At 43.1% G+C, this 27,144-nt stretch overlaps 3 long non-coding RNA genes across 3 annotated transcripts; all 3 read right to left on the bottom strand.

Moving 5' to 3' along the window:
• Positions 1–4,537: 4,537 nt before the first annotated feature.
• On the bottom strand, positions 4,538–5,253 carry LOC139435860 (uncharacterized). Its single transcript, XR_011645073.1, has 2 exons — positions 5,167–5,253; positions 4,538–4,828 (listed from the first exon to the last, which is right to left on the bottom strand). It is a non-coding gene; the product is annotated as an uncharacterized lncRNA (long non-coding RNA).
• Positions 5,254–16,317: 11,064 nt separating this feature from the next.
• Positions 16,318–17,073, bottom strand: LOC117465090 (uncharacterized). The gene is made up of 2 exons (XR_011645045.1): positions 16,887–17,073; positions 16,318–16,546 (listed from the first exon to the last, which is right to left on the bottom strand). It is a non-coding gene; the product is annotated as an uncharacterized lncRNA (long non-coding RNA).
• A 4,916-nt stretch (positions 17,074–21,989) lies between these two features.
• Positions 21,990–22,796, bottom strand: LOC139435847 (uncharacterized). Its single transcript, XR_011645059.1, has 2 exons — positions 22,618–22,796; positions 21,990–22,278 (listed from the first exon to the last, which is right to left on the bottom strand). It is a non-coding gene; the product is annotated as an uncharacterized lncRNA (long non-coding RNA).
• Positions 22,797–27,144: the final 4,348 nt, after the last annotated feature.

Below are 27,144 nucleotides of genomic sequence, written 5' to 3'. Positions count from 1 at the left end.
CCTCAGTTGTGGAGTCGCCTCCTATGATGACCCAGTTTAGGTCACGCCCCGCAGTGGAATTTCCCCTAATGACGACCCGGTTCTGGACGCCCCCCTCCGTGCCGTTGTCCCTCGTTACGACCTGGTTCTGGACATTTGTTGTCTCGTTGACGCTCTGGGGCTTTTGTTCAGGATTCTGGTGACCAGACGCATCAGCTTCCACATCATTGGTTTCCAGTTGTACTGAAAGAAAGAAGGATTGATTAACAAATAAGAACCAAAAGAAGTCACGTGATGTTATATGTCGACTGAAATCACAGCGTGAATTGTTCTGTAGTTTTCTTTTAATTCTTGCTTTTTTTAATGTGGCATTTAATAATATTGGGAGGGATGAAACCCTCTGTAATGGTCACACATGCAGAGCACACAGTGAAATGTGTTCTCTGCTTTTAAACCCTTCCTAGCACCAGGAGTCTAGTACTAGGAGCAGTGGGCAGCTATTGCACAGCGTCCGGGGAGCAATGGGAGTAAGGGGGGAAGGGAGTTTTCCGGTGCCTTGCTCAAGGGCACCCCGGCAGGGCAGGAGGTGAACTAGGACCTATGTTTTTAAGATCAATTCTCAAAGTTATTCAATTTGGCACGACATTTCTCAAACGCATGGCATCAACATGCACAATACATCATGGGATGGCCATCAAATACAAAATCTTCCCAATTTCAAGTTTTAAAACCAGTTCAAAGCATCATCACCCCATCGTGTTCCTCAAGGGCTGGGTGTCAACTTGGTATAAGACATACAGATATCATAATGTTTGAACCCTTTTATACACTGTTTAAATATCTTAAGTTCATCTTATATTTCCTAGCTTTCAGATCATTTTCACCACTTTAACACTGTTGACCTTTTAGCTTTTAGGGCTCACCTTCTCTAGCATCTTGGTCCAACATGGACTCCATTGACTGGAGAGGTGCAAAGGCTTTCTTTAAGGAGATCTCATTGGCAGACAGATCTGGAGGACACAGTATAATTAAAGGTTAGTGTCAGACAGAGAGAAGAAACACTGCATAAAATCAAATGTTTTCAACCAGCTGGAAAAACCAGAGACTGTGGACAGGAAACATGCTGTTAAATCAAACATTACTCCTTCATCTTCAACACAATTATCAAACAGGTAAATACCTCTGACCAGACAAACAGTCAGCACACAGACGAGCATCCAAACAGCTGCCATCTCTGCAGTTTTCCAAGAGAGTGTTGCCTGAGCACCAGCCAGCTTTAAAGGAGGGAAACCTCCAGCAGCTGCTGCTGATCAACACTGATTGTCTCTCTGCACAGAGGAAAACACCATTTATCTGAGATGAAACTCTGAGAATGAGGAGTTTTTCATGGAGCTTGTTGTGCATTTATGATTAGTAGAGACCATAATTTTAAATTCACATTACATATTCATATATTGTTTTTTTACTTTTATCCCTTTACAGACATGCCACCTTTATATCAATCCCACCTATTACAAATCATATATATTATATTTAAACATGTCTGCATGATTATGGCCAAACCTTTCTAGACATACATATATATGAATATATATATAATATATATATACAATCTGACACTATGTAAAATCTCTGAAAAAGCTCCATAAAAACATCCTTCCTCTTCAGAAAAGAAAAAATGCAATACAAAATTAAATTAAATTAACAACTCCCTCCTGTAATACTTAAATTGACCCGATTGGCGGTTCTAGTGTTAAATGAACTCACTAATTAATTAAACCAGTTCAATATACATATATGCATTATTCTTATTCTTATCATTCTTTATGAGCGCAGAAATAGTCTTAAAATCAGACCTGTTTTTTAAATGAAATCTGCCTACTGATGCAGGTTAGACACTCTGAATTCCTGCCCCTTTTGTCTTGTAAATGTACTACTTTTTAATATAATCACACATATTATGTGTTTTACATTTAATATTTACAAAATGAATAAACCTATTATACTAACTACAATAATCAACTTAAAATATGGAGAGTTTGAGAAGAGTTTTGAACCCGGACTCCCGCACCAACGGGCTCATGGCTTTATAGTCTATTATAAAGATTCCGAACGGGACATGTTCCTGTGTTTTCAACAAACATAAAAATGGACAAACAATGCATTAAAATAACATCTACAGATCAATACAAAGCGAATGAAAGTACTCCCAGAGTAGCGTGTGAAAAGGTTTGGCAAAAGCGTGTGCAAAGTCTCAAAAAACGGATCAATGGCGGTGATGCTTGGCTTTGCTGCTAGCGGTTAGCAATTTTCAATGGAAATATACATTGAAATAGCTCCCGTTAATCTTAGCAACTAGCGGTTAGCATAATATTAGCATTTCACACATTCCACTCTTCACCCTGACATAAATTATAATGTAACCCATTATCCTCTCTTAATTCAACACAATTGTTTTATATTTAATAATTCCATAATAAATAAACCTATAATATTAACCTAAAAGTAAAGATTCCTTTCTCCCTCTCTCAATTAAACTAATATACATATAATTTCCGCATTTCATTAATGAATTGAGATTTTATTGAAAAAACATTCTGGGTGGGTGAGAGCTTCCATACTTCAGATTCCTGATCTGGGCCCTATTAGAGTCCCCCTGTGAAAGAAATATCTCTTTAGAGCCCTTTCCAAAGTCCTTTAAAAACTCATGCAGCAGTTGCATCTCAAAGGCCTTAAGGGAAGGTTTTGTTACATTTAAAAGGCGTAACCTTTGACATTTAGTTGCACCAGAGGCATCAATAGCATCTGCTCTCCGAGCCGGTTAAAACGACATCAAGCTCAAAGCGGTCGGACCTTCCTAAGTGGCAAAAACAGTAGCGTATACCATCCACAGACGACCTTTGACTTTTTTTTTGATATACTTCTAGAGCTTTGTCCCCTTTGAAGCCTTAAACCTTTGACATTAGGAGCAGCAGAGGCATCATTCTGCATCTTCTCTCCGAGCCGGTTCTAATGAACTAAGTTCAAAGCCGTCGGACCTTCCTTGGCGCCGTCAAGGGTACTGTCGGCATTGCGAATGTGACCTCTGACCTCGGTTTTGACCTTCTTGAAGGTCGCAGGGTCCACACATTTTACAAGCGGTTCCACACAAGTGCAACAAACACTCTTAAAGGCTCGGAGCGCCAAGCACATTTTTTGAAATTTTTTTTCAATTTGCTCATTCTTCTCCAGCAAAACCCTGTCTGACTCTACGAGTAAATCAGGGATTTTGTGAGAAAGTTTGACATTTGATTGAAAAAAAAGTTCTGGGTGGGTTACAGTTTACAAACAGTAGCGTATACCATCCACAGGTGACCTTTGGAGCTTTGTTACATTTCAAGCCGTAACCTTTGACAGTAGGAGCAGCAGAGGCATCAATCTGCATCTCCTCTCCGAGCCGGTTCTAATGAGAGCAAGCACAAAGCGGTCGGACCTTTCTTGTGCCGTAAAGGGCACTGTACGGCATGAAAACGTGACCTCTGACCTCGGTTTTGACATTCTCGAAGGTCGCAGGGTCCCCACATTTTTCAAGCGGATTCCACACAAGTTAAACAACACACTCTCAAAGGCTCAGAGCGCCAAGCACATGTTTTGATTTTTTTTCAATTTGACCTCTCTTCTTCAGCACTAGCCTCTCAGACTCTTCGCGTCAGTCAGGATTATGTGAGTAATTTGACATTTTATTGAAAAAAGAATTCTGGGTGGATTTAAGTTTCCATACTTCAGAATTCCTGATCTGAGCCCTATTTAGAGGCCTCCTGTGAAAAATCATCTCTTTAGCCCTTTCCAAAGTCCTTTAAACATATCTCAACCTCATGGGAAGTGGGACCCCATATTGATGTATGGACACCCGGAAGTGGGACCCCATATTGATTGGTGTATACCACTCATGGGAAGTGGGACCCCATATTGATGTATGAAACATCCCCCTATGGGAAGTGGGATCCCATATTGATGTATGGACATCCCCCCCCACGGGAAGTGGGACACCATATTGACCTGTGGACACCCCTACATGGGAAGTGGGATGCCATATTGATCTGTGGACACCCCTACATGGGAAGTGGGACACCATATAGATCTGACACCCCCTTGCCCCCCCCCACATGACTATAGCGCCACCTAGGGTCCGATATAGGCACACATCATGGCAGCATTCCACTTCAGGAGTCGTACACTGGCAGTGGACACCAAACTGCCCTGGTTGTCCCTTAACCTAATATGGTGTCCCACGGCCTGGGTATCCCAATGAGAAACGGCCCAAAAAAGGCCATATCTGCTACCCTGCAATAAACCCCCGCATTTGGAAGGAGGGCAAGGTTCCTAATGAACATTTCTCAAAATATTGCACATTTAATCTTCTCCCTTTTACTGACATGACCAATGTCTGCTAATCCTATGTAGTATGAGAGTTTTTAAAATACTTTTCTAGTCCAGATGAGCTTATATTGGACTGTTAAGGGAAGATGTATGCATGATAAGAGCCAAGCATTGCAACACACATTGGATTGACACGCTGTTATTTAAGAAAAGTATACACGTTTTATTATATTGCTGCCAAGATAACGTCTCAGATATCAAGCTTTCCAAGGCATTCGAAATATACGAGATGAATCAATGCAGTATTGAATATCTCCTCGCTCATCGTCCCGTTGAACTTTGACTTTTCCTCGTCCCATTGAACTTTTCCTCGTCGCTCATCGTCCCCGTTCAACAACTGCTCTTCGCTCATCGTCCCGTTGAACTTTTCCCTCGTCGCTCATCGTCCCGTTCAACATCTGGTCGTCTACTTTATGGGTATCCAGGAGTACTGAAAAAACATTTGCGTCATAAATGATGGACGTCAAGATAATACATGATGTTCTCTAGACTGAAATCACTGCATGAATTCTGTATAGTTCCTCAAGGGCTTGGTTACTTATAAATCCTGTTTTTGTAAAAAAAATGAGCGATGTTGGAAGTGAATTCAGCAACCAAACTTTGATGCATTAACTTATAAGACATGCAAGTCGTTTGTTTTAGCTCTTATACACACGATTAGCTTGACATTGCTGTGTTTCAAATGAATCATACATATCACAAGATTTCAGATCTTTTACACCACTTTATGAGACACATACTGTTGTCTTTTTGGCCTTTAGAGCTCACCTTTGTGCTCATGCTGGACACCCACCGTCGTGCCTTTGTGCTCATGCTGGACACCCCCCGTCGTGCCGTTGTTCTGCTGGACAACCCCCCGTCGTGCCGTTGTTCTGCTGGACACCCCCCGTCGTGCCGTTGTTCTGCTGGACACCCCCCGTCGTGCCGTTGTTCTGCTGGACACCCCCCGTCTCCTGCTGACGCCCCCCGCGTGCCGTTTTCCTGCTGGACACCCCCCGTCGTGCCTTTTTCCTGCTGGACGCCCCCCGTCGTGCCGTTGTTCTGCTGGACGCCCCCCGTCGTGCCGTTGTTCTGTGGACGCCCCCCGTCGTGCAGTTTTCCTGCTGGACGCCCCCGTCCTGCCGTTGTTCTGCTGGACACCCCCCCGTCGTGCCGTTTTCCTGCTGGACGCCCCCCGTCGTGCCGTTTTCCTGCTGGACACCCCCCGTCGTGCCATTTTCCTGCTGGACGCCCCCCGTCGTGCCATTTTCCATGGGAACCAGGTTCTGCTGGACACCCCCCGTCGTTGCTTCGCCCCAAATGACAAACCGGTTCTGGACGTCCCCAGTCGTGGAGTCTACCCCCAATGACGACCATTTTTGGACGTCCCCCTCCTTGGCCACTCCCCTAACGACGACCCGGTTCTGGACAGCCTCTGCTGTGGCGGGTTCGCTAATGACGATCAGGTTCTGGACGCCCCCGTCTTGGATTTGTCCTTAATGATGACCAAGTTCTGGACGCCCCCCGCCGTGGCGTTTCCCCCGAATGACGACCCGGTTCTGGACGTCCTCAGTTGTGGAGTCGCCTCCTATGATGACCCAGTTTAGGTCACGCCCCGCAGTGGAATTTCCCCTAATGAAGAACCCGGTTCTGGACGCCCCCCTCCGTGCCGTTGTCCCTCGTTACGACCTGGTTCTGGACATTTGTTGTCTCGTTGACGCTCTGGGGCTTTTGTTCAGGATTCTGGTGACCAGACGCATCAGCTTCCACATCATTGGTTTCCAGTTGTACTGAAAGAAAGAAGGATTGATTAACAAAATAAGAACCAAAAGAAGTCACGTGATGTTATATGTCGACTGAAATCACAGCGTGAATTGTTCTGTAGTTTTCTTTTAATTCTTGCTTTTTTTAATGTGGCATTTAATAATATTGGGAGGGATGAAACCCTCTGTAATGGTCACACATGCAGAGCACACAGTGAAATGTGTTCTCCTGCTTTTAACCCTTCCTAGCACCAGGAGTCTAGTACTAGGAGCAGTGGGCAGCTATTGCACAGCGTCCGGTCCTGGAGAGCAATGGGAGTAAGGGGGGAAGGGAGTTTCCGGTGCCTGCTCAAGGGCACCCCGGCAGGGCAGGAGGTTGAACTAGGACCTATGTTTTTAAGAGTCAATTCTCAAAGTTATTCAATTAGCACGACATTTCTCAAACGCATGGCATCAACATGCACAATACATCATGGGATGTGCCATCAAATACAAAATCTTCCCATTTCAAGTTTTTAAAACCAGTTCAAAGCATCATCACCCCATCGTGTTCCTCAAGGGCTGGGTGTCAACTTGGTATAAGACATACAGATATCATAATGTTTGAACCCTTTTATACACTGTTTTACATATCTTAAGTTCATCTTATATTTCCTAGCGTTCAGATCATTTTCAACCACTTTAACACTGTTGACCTTTTAGCTTTTAGGCCTCACCTTCTCTAGCATCTTGGTCCAACATGGACCTCCATTGACTGGAGAGGTGCAAAGGCTTTCTTTAAGGAGATCTCATTGGCAGACAGATCTGGAGGACACAGTATAATTAAGGTTAGTGTCAGCAGAGAGAAGAAACACTGCATAAAATCAAATGTTTTCAACCAGCTGGAAAACCAGAGACTGTGGACAGGAAACATGCTGTTAAATCAAACATTACTCCTTCATCTTCAACACAATTATCAAACAGGTAAATACCTCTGACCAGACAAACAGTCAGCACACAGACGAGCATCCAAACAGCTGCCATCTCTGCAGTTTTCCAAGAGAGTGTTGCCTGAGCACCAGCCAGCTTTAAAGGAGGGAAACCTCCAGCAGCTGCTGCTGATCAGCACTGATTGTCTCTCTGCACAGAGGAAAACACCATTTATCTGAGATGAAACTCTGAGAATGAGGAGTTTTTTCATGGAGCTTGTTGTGCATTTATGATTAGTAGAGACCATAATTTTTAAATTCACATTACATATTCATATATTGTTTTTTTACTTTTATCCCTTTTACAGACATGCCACCTTTATATCAATCCCACCTATTACAAATCATATATTTATATTTAAACATGTCTGCATGATTATGGCCAAACCTTTCTAGACATACATATATATATGAATATATATATAATATATATATACAATCTGACACTATGTAAAATCTCTGAAAAAGCTCCATAAAAACATCCTTCCTCTTCAGAAAAGAAAAAATGCAATACAAAATTAAATTAAATTAACAACTCCCTCCTGTAATACTTAAATTGACCCGATTGGCGGTTCTAGTGTTAAATGAACTCACTAATTAATGAAACCAGTTCAATATACATATGCATTATTCTTATTCTTATCATTCTTTATGAGCGCAGAAATAGTCTTAAAATCAGACCTGTTTTTTAAATGAAATCTGCCTACTGATGCAGGTTAGACACTCTGAATTCCTGCCCCTTTGTCTTGTAAATGTACTACTTTTTAATATAATCACACATATTATGTGTTTTACATTTAATAGTTACAAAATGAATAAACCTATTATACTAACTACAATAATCAACTTAAAATATGGAGAGTTTGAGAAGAGTTTTGAACCCGGAACTCCCGCACCAACGGGCTCATGGCTTTATAGTCTATTATAAAGATTCCGAACGGACATGTTCCTGTGTTTTCAACCATAAAAATGGACAAACAATGCATTAAATAACATCTACAGATCAATACAAAGCGAATGAAAGTACTCCCAGAGTAGCGTGTGAAAAGGTTTGGCAAAAGCGTGTGCAAAGTCTCAAAAAACGGATCAATGGCTGTATGCTGGCTTTGCTGCTAGCGGTTAGCATTTTCAATGGAAAATACATTGAAATAGCTCCCGTTATCTTAGCAACTAGCGGTTAGCATAATATTAGCATTTCACACATTCACTCTTCACCCTGACATAAATTATAATGTAACCCATTATCCCTCTCTTAATTCAACACAATTGTTTTATATTTAATAATTCCATAATAAATAAACCTATAATAATTAACCTAAAAGTAAAGATCCTTTCTCCCTCTCTCAATTAAACTAATATACATATAATTTTCGCATTTTCATTAATGAATTTGAGATTTTATTGAAAAACATTCTGGGTGGGTGAGAGCTTCCATACTTCAGATTCCTGATCTGGGCCCTATTTAGAGTCCCCCTGTGAAAGAAATATCTCTTTAGCCCTTTCCAAGTCCTTTAAAAAACTCCTGCAGCTTGCATCTCAAAAGGCCTTAAGGGAAGGTTTTGTTACATTTAAAGGCGTAACCTTTGACATTTAGTTGCACCAGAGGCATCAATCTGCATCTGCTCTCCGAGCCGGTTAAAACGACATCAAGCTCAAAGCGGTCGGACCTTCCTAAGTGGCAAAAACAGTAGCGTATACCATCCACAGACGACCTTTGACTTCTAGAGCTTTGTCCCCTTTGAAGCCTTAACCTTTGACATTAGGAGCAGCAGAGGCATCATTCTGCATCTTCTCTCCGAGCCGGTTCTAATGAGACTAAGTTCAAAGCCGTCGGACCTTCCTTTGCGCCGTCAAGGGTACTGTCGGCATTGCGAATGTGACCTCTGACCTCGGTTTTGACCTTCTTGAAGGTCGCAGGGTCCACACATTTTGCAAGCGGGTTCCACACAAGTGCAACAACACACTCTTAAAGGCTCGGAGCGCCAAGCACATTTTTTGAATTTTTTTCAATTTGCTCATTCTTCTCCAGCAAAACCCTGTCTGACTCTACGAGTAAATCAGGATTTTGTGAGAAAGTTTGACATTTGATTGAAAAAAAGTTCTGGGTGGGTTACAGTTTACAAACAGTAGCGTATACCATCCACAGGTGACCTTTGACCTTTGGAGCTTTGTTACATTTCAAGCCGTAACCTTTGACATTAGGAGCAGCAGAGGCATCAATCTGCATCTCCTCTCCGAGCCGGTTCTAATGAGAGCAAGCACAAAGCGGTCGGACCTTTCTTTGTGCCGTAAAGGGCACTGTACGGCATGAAAACGTGACCTCTGACCTCGGTTTTGACATTCTCGAAGGTCGCAGGGTCCCCACATTTTTCAAGCGGGTTCCACACAAGTTAAACAACACACTCTCAAAGGCTCAGAGCGCCAAGCACATGTTTTGATTTTTTTTCAATTTGACCTCTCTTCTTCAGCACTAGCCTCTCAGACTCTTCGCGTCAGTCAGGATTATGTGAGTAATTTGACATTTTATTGAAAAAAGAATTCTGGGTGGATTTAAGTTTCCATACTTCAGATTCCTGATCTGAGCCCTATTTAGAGGCCTCCTGTGAACAATCATCTCTTTAGCCCTTTCCAAAGTCCTTTAAACATATCTCAACCTCATGGGAAGTGGGACCCCATATTGATGTATGGACACCCGGAAGTGGGACCCCATATTGATTGGTGTATACCACTCATGGGAAGTGGGACCCCATATTGATGTATGGACACACGGAAGTGGGATCCCATATTGATCTGTGGACACCCCTACATGGGAAGTGGGACACCATATTGATGTATGAACATCCCCCTATGGGAAGTGGGATCCCATATTGATGTATGGACATCCCCCCCCACGGGAAGTGGGACACCATATTGACCTGTGGACACCCCTACATGGGAAGTGGGATGCCATATTGATCTGTGGACACCCCTACATGGGAAGTAGGACACCATATAGATCTGAGGACACCCCCTTGCCCCCCCCCCCCCATGACTATAGCGCCACCTAGGGTCCGATATAGGCACACATCATGGCAGCATCCCACTTCAGGAGTCGTACACTGGCAGTGGACACCAAACTGCCCTGGTTGTCCCTTAACCTAATATGGTGTCCCACGGCCTGGGTATCCCAATGAGAAAACGGCCCAAAAAAGGCCATATCTGCTACCCTGCAATAAACCCCGCATTTGGAAGGAGGGCAAGGTTTCCTAATGAACATTTCTCAAAATATTGCACGTTTAATCTTCTCCCTTTTACTGACATGACCAATGTCTGCTAATCCTATGTAGTATGAGAGTTTTTAAAATACTTTTCTAGTCCAGATGAGCTTATATTGGACTGTTAAGGGAAGATGTATGCATGATAAGAGCCAAGCATTGCAACACACATTGGATTGACACGCTGTTATTTAATAAAAGTATACACGTTTTATTATATTGCTGCCAAGATAACGTCTCAGATATCAAGCTCTCCAAGGCACTCGAAATATACGAGATGAATCAATGCAGTATTGAATATCTCCTCGCTCATCGTCCCGTTGAACTTTGACTTTTCCTCGTCCCATTGAACTTTTCCTCCGCTCCTCGTCGCTCATCGTCCCGTTCATCGTCAACATCTGGTCGTCTACTTTATGGGTATCCAGGAGTACTGAAAAAACATTTGCGTCATAAATGATGGACGTCAAGATAATACATGATGTTCTCTAGACTGAAATCACTGCATGAATTCTGTAATAGTTCCTCAAGGGCTTGGTTACTTAATAAATCCTGTTTTTGTAAAAAAAATGAGCGATGTTGGAAGTGAATTCAGCAACCAAACTTTGATGCATTAACTTATAAGACATGCAAGTCGTTTGTTTTAGCTCTTATACACACGATTAGCTTGACATTGCTGTGTTTCAAATGAATCATACATATCACAGATTTCAGATCTTTTACACCACTTTTATGAGACACATACTGTTGTCTTTTTGGCCTTTATAGCTCACCTTTGTGCTCATGCTGGACACCCCCCGTCGTGCCGTTGTTCTGCTGGACAACCCCCGTCGTGCCGTTGTTCTGCTGGACAACCCCCATCGTGCAGTTTTCCTGCTGGACGCCCCCGTCGTGCCGTTGTTCTGCTGGACACCCCCCGTCGTGCCTTTTCCTGCTGGACGCCCCCCGTCGTGCCGTTTTCCTGCTGGACGCCCCCTCGTGCCGTTTTCCTGCTGGACGCCCCCCGTCGTGCCGTTTTCCCTCCTGCTGGACGCCCCCCGTCGTGCCGTTGTCCATGGGAACCAGGTTCTGCTGGACACCCCCTGTCATTGCTTCGCCCCAAATGACAAACCGGTTCTGGACGTCCCCAGTCGTGGAGTCTACCCCAATGACGACCCATTTTTGGACGCCCCCCCTCCTTGGCCACTCCCCTAACGACGACCCGGTTCTGGACAGCCTCTGCTGTGGCGGGTTCGCTAATGACGATCAGGTTCTGGACGCCCCCCGTCTTGGATTTGTCCTTAATGATGACCAAGTTCTGGACGCCCCCCGCCGTGGCGTTTCCCCGAATGACGACCCGGTTCTGGACGTCCTCAGTTGTGGAGTCGCCTCCTATGATGACCCAGTTTAGGTCACGCCCCGCAGTGGAATTTCCCCTAATGACGACCCGGTTCTGGACGCCCCCCTCCGTGCCGTTGTCCCTCGTTACGACCTGGTTCTGGACATTTGTTGTCTCGTTGACGCTCTGGGGCTTTTGTTCAGGATTCTGGTGACCAGACGCATCAGCTTCCACATCATTGGTTTCCAGTTGTACTGAAAGAAAGAAGGATTGATTAACAAAATAAGAACCAAAAGAAGTCACGTGATGTTATATGTCGACTGAAATCACAGCGTGAATTGTTCTGTAGTTTTCTTTTAATTCTTGCTTTTTTAATGTGGCATTTAATAATATTGGGAGGGATGAAACCCTCTGTAATGGTCACACATGCAGAGCACACAGTGAAATGTGTTCTCTGCTTTTAACCCTTCCTAGCACCAGGAGTCTAGTACTAGGAGCAGTGGGCAGCTATTGCACAGCGTCCGGGGAGCAATGGGAGTAAGGGGGGAAGGGAGTTTTCCGGTGCCTTGCTCAAGGGCACCCCGGCAGGGCAGGAGGTGAACTAGGACCTATGTTTTTAAGATCAATTCTCAAAGTTATTCAATTTGGCACGACATTTCTCAAACGCATGGCATCAACATGCACAATACATCATGGGATGGCCATCAAATACAAAATCTTCCCAATTTCAAGTTTTTAAAACCAGTTCAAAGCATCATCACCCCATCGTGTTCCTCAAGGGCTGGGTGTCAACTTGGTATAAGACATACAGATATCATAATGTTTGAACCCTTTTATACACTGTTTAAATATCTTAAGTTCATCTTATATTTCCTAGCTTTCAGATCATTTTCACCACTTTAACACTGTTGACCTTTTAGCTTTTAGGGCTCACCTTCTCTAGCATCTTGGTCCAACATGGACTCCATTGACTGGAGAGGTGCAAAGGCTTTCTTTAAGGAGATCTCATTGGCAGACAGATCTGGAGGACACAGTATAATTAAAGGTTAGTGTCAGACAGAGAGAAGAAAACACTGCATAAAATCAAATGTTTTCAACCAGCTGGAAAACCAGAGACTGTGGACAGGAAACATGCTGTTAAATCAAACATTACTCCTTCATCTTCAACACAATTATCAAACAGGTAAATACCTCTGACCAGACAAACAGTCAGCACACAGACGAGCATCCAAACAGCTGCCATCTCTGCAGTTTTCCAAGAGAGTGTTGCCTGAGCACCAGCCAGCTTTAAAGGAGGGAAACCTCCAGCAGCTGCTGCTGATCAACACTGATTGTCTCTCTGCACAGAGGAAAACACCATTTATCTGAGATGAAACTCTGAGAATGAGGAGTTTTTCATGGAGCTTGTTGTGCATTTATGATTAGTAGAGACCATAATTTTAAATTCACATTACATATTCATATATTGTTTTTTTACTTTTATCCCTTTTACAGACATGCCACCTTTATATCAATCCCACCTATTACAAATCATATATATTATATTTAAACATGTCTGCATGATTATGGCCAAACCTTTCTAGACATACATATATATGAATATATATATAATATATATATACAATCTGACACTATGTAAAATCTCTGAAAAAGCTCCATAAAAACATCCTTCCTCTTCAGAAAAGAAAAAATGCAATACAAAATTAAATTAAATTAACAACTCCCTCCTGTAATACTTAAATTGACCCGATTGGCGGTTCTAGTGTTAAATGAACTCACTAATTAATGAAACCAGTTCAATATACATATATGCATTATTCTTATTCTTATCATTCTTTATGAGCGCAGAAATAGTCTTAAAATCAGACCTGTTTTTTAAATGAAATCTGCCTACTGATGCAGGTTAGACACTCTGAATTCCTGCCCCTTTTGTCTTGTAAATGTACTACTTTTTAATATAATCACACATATTATGTGTTTTACATTTAATAGTTACAAAATGAATAAACCTATTATACTAACTACAATAATCAACTTAAAATATGGAGAGTTTGAGAAGAGTTTTGAACCCGGAACTCCCGCACCAACGGGCTCATGGCTTTATAGTCTATTATAAAGATTCCGAACGGGACATGTTCCTGTGTTTTCAACCATAAAAATGGACAAACAATGCATTAAATAACATCTACAGATCAATACAAAGCGAATGAAAGTACTCCCAGAGTAGCGTGTGAAAAGGTTTGGCAAAAGCGTGTGCAAAGTCTCAAAAAACGGATCAATGGCTGTGATGCTGGCTTTGCTGCTAGCGGTTAGCATTTTCAATGGAAATATACATTGAAATAGCTCCCGTTATCTTAGCAACTAGCGGTTAGCATAATATTAGCATTTCACACATTCACTCTTCACCCTGACATAAATTATAATGTAACCCATTATCCCTCTCTTAATTCAACACAATTGTTTTATATTTAATAATTCCATAATAAATAAACCTATAATAATTAACCTAAAAGTAAAGATCCTTTCTCCCTCTCTCAATTAAACTAATATACATATAATTTCCGCATTTTCATTAATGAATTTGAGATTTTATTGAAAAACATTCTGGGTGGGTGAGAGCTTCCATACTTCAGATTCCTGATCTGGGCCCTATTTAGAGTCCCCCTGTGAAAGAAATATCTCTTTAGCCCTTTCCAAAGTCCTTTAAAAACTCATGCAGCAGTTGCATCTCAAAAGGCCTTAAGGGAAGGTTTTGTTACATTTAAAGGCGTAACCTTTGACATTTAGTTGCACCAGAGGCATCAATAGCATCTGCTCTCCGAGCCGGTTAAAACGACATCAAGCTCAAAGCGGTCGGACCTTCCTAAGTGGCAAAAACAGTAGCGTATACCATCCACAGACGACCTTTGACTTTTTTTTTGATATACTTCTAGAGCTTTGTCCCCTTTGAAGCCTTAACCTTTGACATTAGGAGCAGCAGAGGCATCATTCTGCATCTTCTCTCCGAGCCGGTTCTAATGAGACTAAGTTCAAAGCCGTCGGACCTTCCTTTGCGCCGTCAAGGGTACTGTCGGCATTGCGAATGTGACCTCTGACCTCGGTTTTGACCTTCTTGAAGGTCGCAGGGTCCACACATTTTACAAGCGGGTTCCACACAAGTGCAACAAACACTCTTAAAGGCTCGGAGCGCCAAGCACATTTTTTGAATTTTTTTCAATTTGCTCATTCTTCTCCAGCAAAACCCTGTCTGACTCTACGAGTAAATCAGGATTTTGTGAGAAAGTTTGACATTTGATTGAAAAAAAGTTCTGGGTGGGTTACAGTTTACAACAGTAGCGTATACCATCCACAGGTGACCTTTGACCTTTGGAGCTTTGTTACATTTCAAGCCGTAACCTTTGACATTAGGAGCAGCAGAGGCATCAATCTGCATCTCCTCTCCGAGCCGGTTCTAATGAGAGCAAGCACAAAGCGGTCGGACCTTTCTTTGTGCCGTAAAGGGCACTGTACGGCATGAAAACGTGACCTCTGACCTCGGTTTTGACATTCTCGAAGGTCGCAGGGTCCCCACATTTTTCAAGCGGGTTCCACACAAGTTAAACAACACACTCTCAAAGGCTTAGAGCGCCAAGCACATGTTTTGATTTTTTTTCAATTTGACCTCTCTTCTTCAGCACTAGCCTCTCAGACTCTTCGCGTCAGTCAGGATTATGTGAGTAATTTGACATTTATTGAAAAAAGAATTCTGGGTGGATTTAAGTTTCCATACTTCAGATTCCTGATCTGAGCCCTATTTAGAGGCCTCCTGTGAACAATCATCTCTTTAGCCCTTTCCAAAGTCCTTTAAACATATCTCAACCTCATGGGAAGTGGGACCCCATATTGATGTATGGACACCCGGAAGTGGGACCCCATATTGATTGGTGTATACCACTCATGGGAAGTGGGACCCCATATTGATGTATGGACACACGGAAGTGGGATCCCATATTGATCTGTGGACACCCCTACATGGGAAGTGGGACACCATATTGATGTATGAACATCCCCCTATGGGAAGTGGGATCCCATATTGATGTATGGACATCCCCCCCCACGGGAAGTGGGACACCATATTGACCTGTGGACACCCCTACATGGGAAGTGGGATGCCATATGATCTGTGGACACCCCTACATGGGAAGTAGGACACCATATAGATCTGAGGACACCCCTTGCCCCCCCCCCACATGACTATAGCGCCACCTAGGGTCCGATATAGGCACACATCATGGCAGCATCCCACTCAGGAGTCGTACACTGGCAGTGGACACCAAACTGCCTGGTTGTCCCTTAACCTAATATGGTGTCCCACGGCCTGGGTATCCCAATGAGAAAACGGCCCAAAAAAGGCCATATCTGCTACCCCTGCAATAAACCCCGCATTGGAAGGAGGGCAAGGTTTCCTAATGAACATTTCTCAAAATATTGCACGTTTAATCTTCTCCCTTTTACTGACATGACAATGTCTGCTAATCCTATGTAGTATGAGAGTTTTTAAAATACTTTTCTAGTCCAGATGAGCTTATATTGGACTGTTAAGGGAAGATGTATGCATGATAAGAGCCAAGCATTGCAACACACATTGGATTGACACGCTGTTATTTAATAAAAGTATACACGTTTTATTATATTGCTGCCAAGATAACGTCTCAGATATCAAGCTCTCCAAGGCACTCGAAATATACGAGATGAATCAATGCAGTATTGAATATCTCCTCGCTCATCGTCCCGTTGAACTTTGACTTTTCCTCGTCCCATTGAACTTTTCCTCGTCGCTCATCGTCCCGTTCAACATCTGGTCGTCTACTTTATGGGTATCCAGGAGTACTGAAAAAACATTTGCGTCATAAATGATGGACGTCAAGATAATACATGATGTTCTCTAGACTGAAATCACTGCATGAATTCTGTAATAGTTCCTCAAGGGCTTGGTTACTTAATAAATCCTGTTTTTGTAAAAAAAATGAGCGATGTTGGAAGTGAATTCAGCAACCAAACTTTGATGCATTAACTTATAAGACATGCAAGTCGTTTGTTTTAGCTCTTATACACACGATTAGCTTGACATTGCTGTGTTTCAAATGAATCATACATATCACAGATTTCAGATCTTTTACACCACTTTTATGAGACACATACTGTTGTCTTTTTGGCCTTTATAGCTCACCTTTGTGCTCATGCTGGACACCCCCCGTCGTGCCGTTGTTCTGCTGGACAACCCCCGTCGTGCCGTTGTTCTGCTGGACAACCCCCATCGTGCAGTTTTCCTGCTGGACGCCCCCCGTCGTGCCGTTGTTCTGCTGGACACCCCCCGTCGTGCCGTTTTCCTGCTGGACGCCCCCCGTCGTGCCGTTTTCCTGCTGGACGCCCCCCGTCGTGCCGTTTTCCTGCTGGACGCCCCCCGTCGTGCCGTTTTCCTGCTGGACGCCCCCCGTCGTGCCGTTGTCCATGGGAACCAGGTTCTGCTGGACACCCCCTGTCATTGCTTCGCCCCAAATGACAAACCGGTTCTGGACGTCCCCAGTCGTGGAGTCTACCCCAATGACGACCCATTTTTGGACGCCCCCCTCCTTGGCCACTCCCCTAACGACGACCCGGTTCTGGACAGCCTCTGCTGTGGCGGTTGCGCTAATGACGATCAGGTCTGGACGCCCCCCGTCTTGGATTTGTCCTTAATGATGACCAGTTCTGGACGCCCCCACGCCGTGGCGTTCCCCGAATGACGACCGGTTCTGGACGTCCTCAGTTGTGGAGTCGCCTCCTATGATGACCCAGTTTAGGTCACGCCCCGCAGTGGAATTTCCCCTAATGACGACCCGGTTCTGGACGCCCCCCTCCGTGCCGTTGTCCCTCGTTACGACCTGGTTCTGGACATTTGTTGTCTCGTTGACGCTCTGGGGCTTTTGTTCAGGATTCTGGTGACCAGACGCATCAGCTTCCACATCATTGGTTTCCAGTTGTACTGAAAGAAAGAAGGATTGATTAACAAAATAAGAACCAAAAGAAGTCACGTGATGTTATATGTCGACTGAAATCACAGCGTGAATTGTTCTGTAGTTTTCTTTTAATTCTTGCTTTTTTTAATGTGGCATTTAATAATATTGGGAGGGATGAAACCCTCTGTAATGGTCACACATGCAGAGCACACAGTGAAATGTGTTCTCTGCTTTTAACCCTTCCTAGCACCAGGAGTCTAGTACTAGGAGCAGTGGGCAGCTATTGCACAGCGTCCGGGGAGCAATGGGAGTAAGGGGGGAAGGGAGTTTTCCGGTGCCTTGCTCAAGGGCACCCCGGCAGGGCAGGAGGTGAACTAGGACCTATGTTTTTAAGATCAATTCTCAAAGTTATTCAATTTGGCACGACATTTCTCAAACGCATGGCATCAACATGCACAATACATCATGGGATGGCCATCAAATACAAAATCTTCCCAATTTCAAGTTTTTAAAACCAGTTCAAAGCATCATCACCCCATCGTGTTCCTCAAGGGCTGGGTGTCAACTTGGTATAAGACATACAGATATCATAATGTTTGAACCCTTTTATACACTGTTTAAATATCTTAAGTTCATCTTATATTTCCTAGCTTTCAGATCATTTTCACCACTTTAACACTGTTGACCTTTTAGCTTTTAGGGCTCACCTTCTCTAGCATCTTGGTCCAACATGGACTCCATTGACTGGAGAGGTGCAAAGGCTTTCTTTAAGGAGATCTCATTGGCAGACAGATCTGGAGGACACAGTATAATTAAAGGTTAGTGTCAGACAGAGAGAAGAAACACTGCATAAAATCAATGTTTTCAACCAGCTGGAAAACCAGAGACTGTGGACAGGAAACATGCTGTTAAATCAAACATTACTCCTTCATCTTCAACACAATTATCAAACAGGTAAATACCTCTGACCAGACAAACAGTCAGCACACAGACGAGCATCCAAACAGCTGCCATCTCTGCAGTTTTCCAAGAGAGTGTTGCCTGAGCACCAGCCAGCTTTAAAGGAGGGAAACCTCCAGCAGCTGCTGCTGATCAACACTGATTGTCTCTCTGCACAGAGGAAAACACCATTTATCTGAGATGAAACTCTGAGAATGAGGAGTTTTTCATGGAGCTTGTTGTGCATTTATGATTAGTAGAGACCATAATTTTAAATTCACATTACATATTCATATATTGTTTTTTTACTTTTATCCCTTTTACAGACATGCCACCCTTTATATCAATCCCACCTATTACAAATCATATATATTATATTTAAACATGTCTGCATGATTATGGCCAAACCTTCTAGACATACATATATATGAATATATATATAATATATATATACAATCTGACACTATGTAAAATCTCTGAAAAAGCTCCATAAAAACATCCTTCCTCTTCAGAAAGAAAAAAATGCAATACAAAATTAAATTAAATTAACAACTCCCTCCTGTAATACTTAAATTGACCCGATTGGCGGTTCTAGTGTTAAATGAACTCACTAATTAATGAAACCAGTTCAATATACATATATGCATTATTCTTATTCTTATCATTCTTTATGAGCGCAGAAATAGTCTTAAAATCAGACCTGTTTTTTAAATGAAATCTGCCTACTGATGCAGGTTAGACACTCTGAATTCCTGCCCCTTTTGTCTTGTAAATGTACTACTTTTTAATATAATCACACATATTATGTGTTTTACATTTAATAGTTACAAAATGAATAAACCTATTATACTAACTACAATAATCAACTTAAAATATGGAGAGTTTGAGAAGAGTTTTGAACCCGGAACTCCCGCACCAACGGGCTCATGGCTTTATAGTCTATTATAAAGATTCCGAACGGGACATGTTCCTGTGTTTTCAACCATAAAAATGGACAAACAATGCATTAAATAACATCTACAGATCAATACAAAGCGAATGAAAGTACTCCCAGAGTAGCGTGTGAAAAGGTTTGGCAAAAGCGTGTGCAAAGTCTCAAAAAACGGATCAATGGCTGTGATGCTGGCTTTGCTGCTAGCGGTTAGCATTTTCAATGGAAATATACATTGAAATAGCTCCCGTTATCTTAGCAACTAGCGGTTAGCATAATATTAGCATTTCACACATTCACTCTTCACCCTGACATAAATTATAATGTAACCCATTATCCCTCTCTTAATTCAACACAATTGTTTTATATTTAATAATTCCATAATAAATAAACCTATAATAATTAACCTAAAAGTAAAGATCCTTTCTCCCTCTCTCAATTAAACTAATATACATATAATTTCCGCATTTTCATTAATGAATTTGAGATTTTATTGAAAAACATTCTGGGTGGGTGAGAGCTTCCATACTTCAGATTCCTGATCTGGGCCCTATTTAGAGTCCCCCTGTGAAAGAAATATCTCTTTAGCCCTTTCCAAAGTCCTTTAAAAACTCATGCAGCAGTTGCATCTCAAAAGGCCTTAAGGGAAGGTTTTGTTACATTTAAAGGCGTAACCTTTGACATTTAGTTGCACCAGAGGCATCAATATGCATCTGCTCTCCGAGCCGGTTAAAACGACATCAAGCTCAAAGCGGTCGGACCTTCCTAAGTGGCAAAAACAGTAGCGTATACCATCCACAGACGACCTTTGACTTTTTTTTTGATATACTTCTAGAGCTTTGTCCCCTTTGAAGCCTTAACCTTTGACATTAGGAGCAGCAGAGGCATCATTCTGCATCTTCTCTCCGAGCCGGTTCTAATGAGACTAAGTTCAAAGCCGTCGGACCTTCCTTTGCGCCGTCAAGGGTACTGTCGGCATTGCGAATGTGACCTCTGACCTCGGTTTTGACCTTCTTGAAGGTCGCAGGGTCCACACATTTTACAAGCGGGTTCCACACAAGTGCAACAACACACTCTTAAAGGCTCGGAGCGCCAAGCACATTTTTTGAATTTTTTTCAATTTGCTCATTCTTCTCCAGCAAAACCCTGTCTGACTCTACGAGTAAATCAGGATTTTGTGAGAAAGTTTGACATTTGATTGAAAAAAAAGTTCTGGGTGGGTTACAGTTTACAAACAGTAGCGTATACCATCCACAGGTGACCTTTGGAGCTTTGTTACATTTCAAGCCGTAACCTTTGACATTAGGAGCAGCAGAGGCATCAATCTGCATCTCCTCTCCGAGCCGGTTCTAATGAGAGCAAGCACAAAGCGGTCGGACCTTTCTTTGTGCCGTAAAGGGCACTGTACGGCATGAAAACGTGACCTCTGACCTCGGTTTTGACATTCTCGAAGGTCGCAGGGTCCCCACATTTTTCAAGCGGATTCCACACAAGTTAAACAACACACTCTCAAAGGCTCAGAGCGCCAAGCACATGTTTTGATTTTTTTTCAATTTGACCTCTCTTCTTCAGCACTAGCCTCTCAGACTCTTCGCGTCAGTCAGGATTATGTGAGTAATTTGACATTTTATTGAAAAAAGAATTCTGGGTGGATTTAAGTTTCCATACTTCAGATTCCTGATCTGAGCCCTATTTAGAGGCCTCCTGTGAAAAATCATCTCTTTAGCCCTTTCCAAAGTCCTTTAAACATATCTCAACCTCATGGGAAGTGGGACCCCATATTGATGTATGGACACCCGGAAGTGGGACCCCATATTGATTGGTGTATACCACTCATGGGAAGTGGGACCCCATATTGATGTATGAACATCCCCCTATGGGAAGTGGGATCCCATATTGATGTATGGACATCCCCCCCCACGGGAAGTGGGACACCATATTGACCTGTGGACACCCCTACATGGGAAGTGGGATGCCATATTGATCTGTGGACACCCCTACATGGGAAGTGGGACACCATATAGATCTGACACCCCCTTGCCCCCCCCACATGACTATAGCGCCACCTAGGGTCCGATATAGGCACACATCATGGCAGCATTCCACTTCAGGAGTCGTACACTGGCAGTGGACACCAAACTGCCCTGGTTGTCCCTTAACCTAATATGGTGTCCCACGGCCTGGGTATCCCAATGAGAAAACGGCCCAAAAAAGGCCATATCTGCTACCCTGCAATAAACCCCGCATTTGGAAGGAGGGCAAGGTTTCCTAATGAACATTTCTCAAAATATTGCACATTTAATCTTCTCCCTTTTACTGACATGACCAATGTCTGCTAATCCTATGTAGTATGAGAGTTTTTAAAATACTTTTCTAGTCCAGATGAGCTTATATTGGACTGTTAAGGGAAGATGTATGCATGATAAGAGCCAAGCATTGCAACACACATTGGATTGACACGCTGTTATTTAAGAAAAGTATACACGTTTTATTATATTGCTGCCAAGATAACGTCTCAGATATCAAGCTTTCCAAGGCATTCGAAATATACGAGATGAATCAATGCAGTATTGAATATCTCCTCGCTCATCGTCCCGTTGAACTTTGACTTTTCCTCGTCCCATTGAACTTTTCCTCGTCGCTCATCGTCCCGTTCAACAACTGCTCTTCGCTCATCGTCCCGTTGAACTTTTCCTCGTCGCTCATCGTCCCGTTCAACATCTGGTCGTCTACTTTATGGGTATCCAGGAGTACTGAAAAAACATTTGCGTCATAAATGATGGACGTCAAGATAATACATGATGTTCTCTAGACTGAAATCACTGCATGAATTCTGTAATAGTTCCTCAAGGGCTTGGTTACTTAATAAATCCTGTTTTTGTAAAAAAATGAGCGATGTTGGAAGTGAATTCAGCAACCAAACTTTGATGCATTAACTTATAAGACATGCAAGTCGTTTGTTTTAGCTCTTATACACACGATTAGCTTGACATTGCTGTGTTTCAAATGAATCATACATATCACAGATTTCAGATCTTTTACACCACTTTTATGAGACACATACTGTTGTCTTTTTGGCCTTTAGAGCTCACCTTTGTGCTCATGCTGGACACCCACCGTCGTGCCTTTGTGCTCATGCTGGACACCCCCCGTCGTGCCGTTGTTCTGCTGGACAACCCCCGTCGTGCCGTTGTTCTGCTGGACAACCCCCGTCGTGCCGTTGTTCTGCTGGACACCCCCCGTCGTGCCGTTGTTCTGCTGGACACCCCCCGTCGTGCCGTTTTCCTGCTGGACGCCCCCCGTCGTGCCGTTTTCCTGCTGGACGCCCCCCGTCGTGCCGTTTTCCTGCTGGACACCCCCCGTCGTGCCGTTTTCCTGCTGGACGCCCCCCGTCGTGCCGTTGTTCTGCTGGACGCCCCCCGTCGTGCCGTTGTTCTGCTGGACGCCCCCCGTCGTGCAGTTTTCCTGCTGGACGCCCCCCGTCCTGCCGTTGTTCTGCTGGACACCCCCCGTCGTGCCGTTTTCCTGCTGGACGCCCCCCGTCGTGCCGTTTTCCTGCTGGACACCCCCCGTCGTGCCATTTTCCTGCTGGACGCCCCCCGTCGTGCCATTTTCCATGGGAACCAGGTTCTGCTGGACACCCCCCGTCGTTGCTTCGCCCCAAATGACAAACCGGTTCTGGACGTCCCCAGTCGTGGAGTCTACCCCAATGACGACCCATTTTTGGACGTCCCCCTCCTTGGCCACTCCCCTAACGACGACCCGGTTCTGGACAGCCTCTGCTGTGGCGGGTTTGCTAATGACGATCAGGTTCTGGACGCCCCCCGTCTTGGATTTGTCCTTAATGATGACCAAGTTCTGGACGCCCCCCGCCGTGGCGTTTCCCCGAATGACGACCCGGTTCTGGATGTCCTCAGTTGTGGAGTCGCCTCCTATGATGACCCAGTTTAGGTCACGCCCCGCAGTGGAATTTCCCCTAATGACGACCCGGTTCTGGACGCCCCCCTCCGTGCCGTTGTCCCTCGTTAAGACCTGGTTCTGGACATTTGTTGTCTCGTTGACGCTCTGGGGCTTTTGTTCAGGATTCTGGTGACCAGACGCATCAGCTTCCACGTCATTGGTTTCCAGTTGTACTGAAAGAAAGAAGGATTGATTAACAAAATAAGAACCAAAAGAAGTCACGTGATGTTATACGTCGACTGAAATCACAGCGTGAATTTTTCTGTAGTTTTCTTTTAATTCTTGCTTTTTTTAATGTGGCATTTAATAATATTGGGAGGGATGAAACCCTCTGTAATGGTCACACATGCAGAGCACACAGTGAAATGTGTTCTCTGCTTTTAACCCTTCCTAGCACCAGGAGTCTAGTACTAGGGGCAGTGGGCAGCTATTGCACAGCATCCGGGGAGCAATGGGAGTAAGGGGGGAAGGGAGTTTTCCGGTGCCTTGCTCAAGGGCACCTCGGCAGGGCAGGAGGTGAACTAGGACCTCTCCAAGTATCAGTCCACACTCCATTTTTAGGTCTGGTCAGGGACTTGAACCGGCGACCCTACGGCTCACAGTCCAATTCCCTACTGACTGAGCCACTGACGGATTGAGGACCGTTTTTAAGATCAATTCTCAAAGTTATTCAATTTGGCACGACATTTCTCAAACGCATGGCATCAACATGCACAATACATCATGGGATGGCCATCAAATACAAAATCTTCCCAATTTCAAGTTTTTAAAACCAGTTCAAAGCATCATCACCCCATCGTGTTCCTCAAGGGCTGGGTGTCAACTTGGTATAAGACATACAGATATCATAATGTTTGAACCCTTTTATACACTGTTTAAATATCTTAAGTTCATCTTATATTTCCTAGCTTTCAGATCATTTTCACCACTTTAACACTGTTGACCTTTTAGCTTTTAGGGCTCACCTTCTCTAGCATCTTGGTCCAACATGGACTCCATTGACTGGAGAGGTGCAAAGGCTTTCTTTAAGGAGATCTCATTGGCAGACAGATCTGGAGGACACAGTATAATTAAAGGTTAGTGTCAGACAGAGAGAAGAAACACTGCATAAAATCAAATGTTTTCAACCAGCTGGAAAACCAGAGACTGTGGACAGGAAACATGCTGTTAAATCAAACATTACTCCTTCATCTTCAACACAATTATCAAACAGGTAAATACCTCTGACCAGACAAACAGTCAGCACACAGACGAGCATCCAAACAGCTGCCATCTCTGCAGTTTTCCAAGAGAGTGTTTCCTGAGCACCAGCCAGCTTTAAAGGAGGGAAACCTCCAGCAGCTGCTGCTGATCAGCACTGATTGTCTCTCTGCACAGAGGAAAACACCATTTATCTGAGATGAAACTCTGAGAATGAGGAGTTTTTCATGGAGCTTGTTGTGCATTTATGATTAGTAGAGACCATAATTTTAAATTCACATTACATATTCATATATTGTTTTTTTACTTTTATCCCTTTTACAGACATGCCACCTTTATATCAATCCCACCTATTACAGATCATATATATTATATTTAAACATGTCTGCATGATTATGGCCAAACCTTTCTAGACATACATATATATATATATATATATATATATATATGAATATATATATAATATATATATACAATCTGACACTATGTAAAATCTCTGAAAAAGCTCCATAAAAACATCCTTCCTCTTCAGAAAAGAAAAAATGCAATACAAAATTAAATTAAATTAACAACTCCCTCCTGTAATACTTAAATTGACCCGATTGGCGGTTCTAGTGTTAAATGAACTCACTAATTAATGAAACCAGTTCAATATACATATATGCATTATTCTTATTCTTATCATTCTTTATGAGCGCAGAAATAGTCTTAAAATCAGACCTGTTTTTTAAATGAAATCTGCCTACTGATGCAGGTTAGACACTCTGAATTCCTGCCCCTTATGTCTTGTAAATGTACTACTTTTTAATATAATCACACATATTATGTGTTTTACATTTAATAGTTACAAAATGAATAAACCTATTATACTAACTACAATAATCAACTTAAAATATGGAGAGTTTGAGAAGAGTTTTGAACCCGGAACTCCCGCACCAACGGGCTCATGGCTTTATAGTCTATTATAAAGATTCCGAACGGGACATGTACCTGTGTTTTCAACCATAAAAATGGACAAACAATGCATTAAATAACATCTACAGATCAATACGAAGCGAATGAAAGTACTCCCAGAGTAGCGTGTGAAAAGGTTTGGCAAAAGCGTGTGCAAAGTCTCAAAAAACGGATCAATGGCTGTGATACTGGCTTTGCTGCTAGCGGTTAGCATTTTCAATGGAAATATACATTGAAATAGCTCCCGTTAGCTTAGCAACTAGCGGTTAGCATAATATTAGCATTTCACACATTCACTCTTCACCCTGACATAAATTATAATGTAACCCATTATCCCTCTCTTAATTCAACACAATTGTTTTATATTTAATAATTCCATAATAAATAAACCTATAATAATTAACCTAAAAGTAAAGATCCTTTCTCCCTCTCTCAATTAAACTAATATACATATAATTTTCGCATTTTCATTAATGAATTTGAGATTTTATTGAAAAACATTCTGGGTGGGTGAGAGCTTCCATACTTCAGATTCCTGATCTGGGCCCTATTTAGAGTCCCCCTGTGAAAGAAATATCTCTTTAGCCCTTTCCAAAGTCCTTTAAAAACTCATGCAGCAGTTGCATCTCAAAAGGCCTTAAGGGAAGGTTTTGTTACATTTAAAGGCGTAACCTTTGACATTTAGTTGCACCAGAGGCATCAATCTGCATCTGCTCTCCGAGCCGGTTAAAACGACATCAAGCTCAAAGCGGTCGGACCTTAAATACAGATTCTATAAGTTCTGTCCACTGGTCTAAAAGATGACATGTTATTGAACAAAAACAATCCAAGTTTGACGAATGGATTAGAAAAACTGATGTTTTACCAGCAGTTCTATCACATTTGAATATTAAGGACATTTTAAAGCAGAAATACACTAATAATAGTATAAGATACTCTAAAATCAAAAGTGTTTTGATATTTGGAAAAGAAAACAGATTTATTAATGAAAGTTTTATTTTATAGCAAAGATAAAAGCTCGATAGACGCTGTCTCGTTGACCCCGTTGTATTGAATGTTATCCGTCTCGTTGACCCAGTCGTGGCGAACGTTATCCGTCTCGTTGACCCCGTCGTGGCGAACGTTATCCGTCCCGTTGATCCCGTCGTGGCGAACGTTATCCGTCTCGTTGATCCAGTCGTTTCGAACATTATCCGTCTCGTTGACCCCGTCGTGGCGAACGTTATCCGTCTCGTTGACCCAGTGGTGGCGAACGTTATCCGTCTCGTTGACCCCGGCATGGCGAACGTTATCCGTCCCGTTGATCCCGTCGTGGCGAACGTTATCCGTCTCGTTGATCCAGTCGTTTCGAACATTATCCGTCTCGTTGACCCCGTCGTGGCGAACGTTATCCGTCTCGTTGACCCAGTGGTGGCGAACGTTATCCGTCTCGTTGACCCCGTCGTGGCGAACGTTATCCGTCTCGTTGACCCCGTCATTGCGAATGTTATCCGTCTCGTTGAACC

The sequence above is a fragment of the Pseudochaenichthys georgianus genome, chromosome 19 (genome assembly GCF_902827115.2).
Source record: "Pseudochaenichthys georgianus chromosome 19, fPseGeo1.2, whole genome shotgun sequence".
Taxonomy (NCBI): Eukaryota; Metazoa; Chordata; class Actinopteri; order Perciformes; family Channichthyidae; genus Pseudochaenichthys; species Pseudochaenichthys georgianus.
The sequence above is the reverse complement of the archived record's forward strand: the minus strand, read 5'-3'. Positions and strand labels throughout refer to the sequence as shown.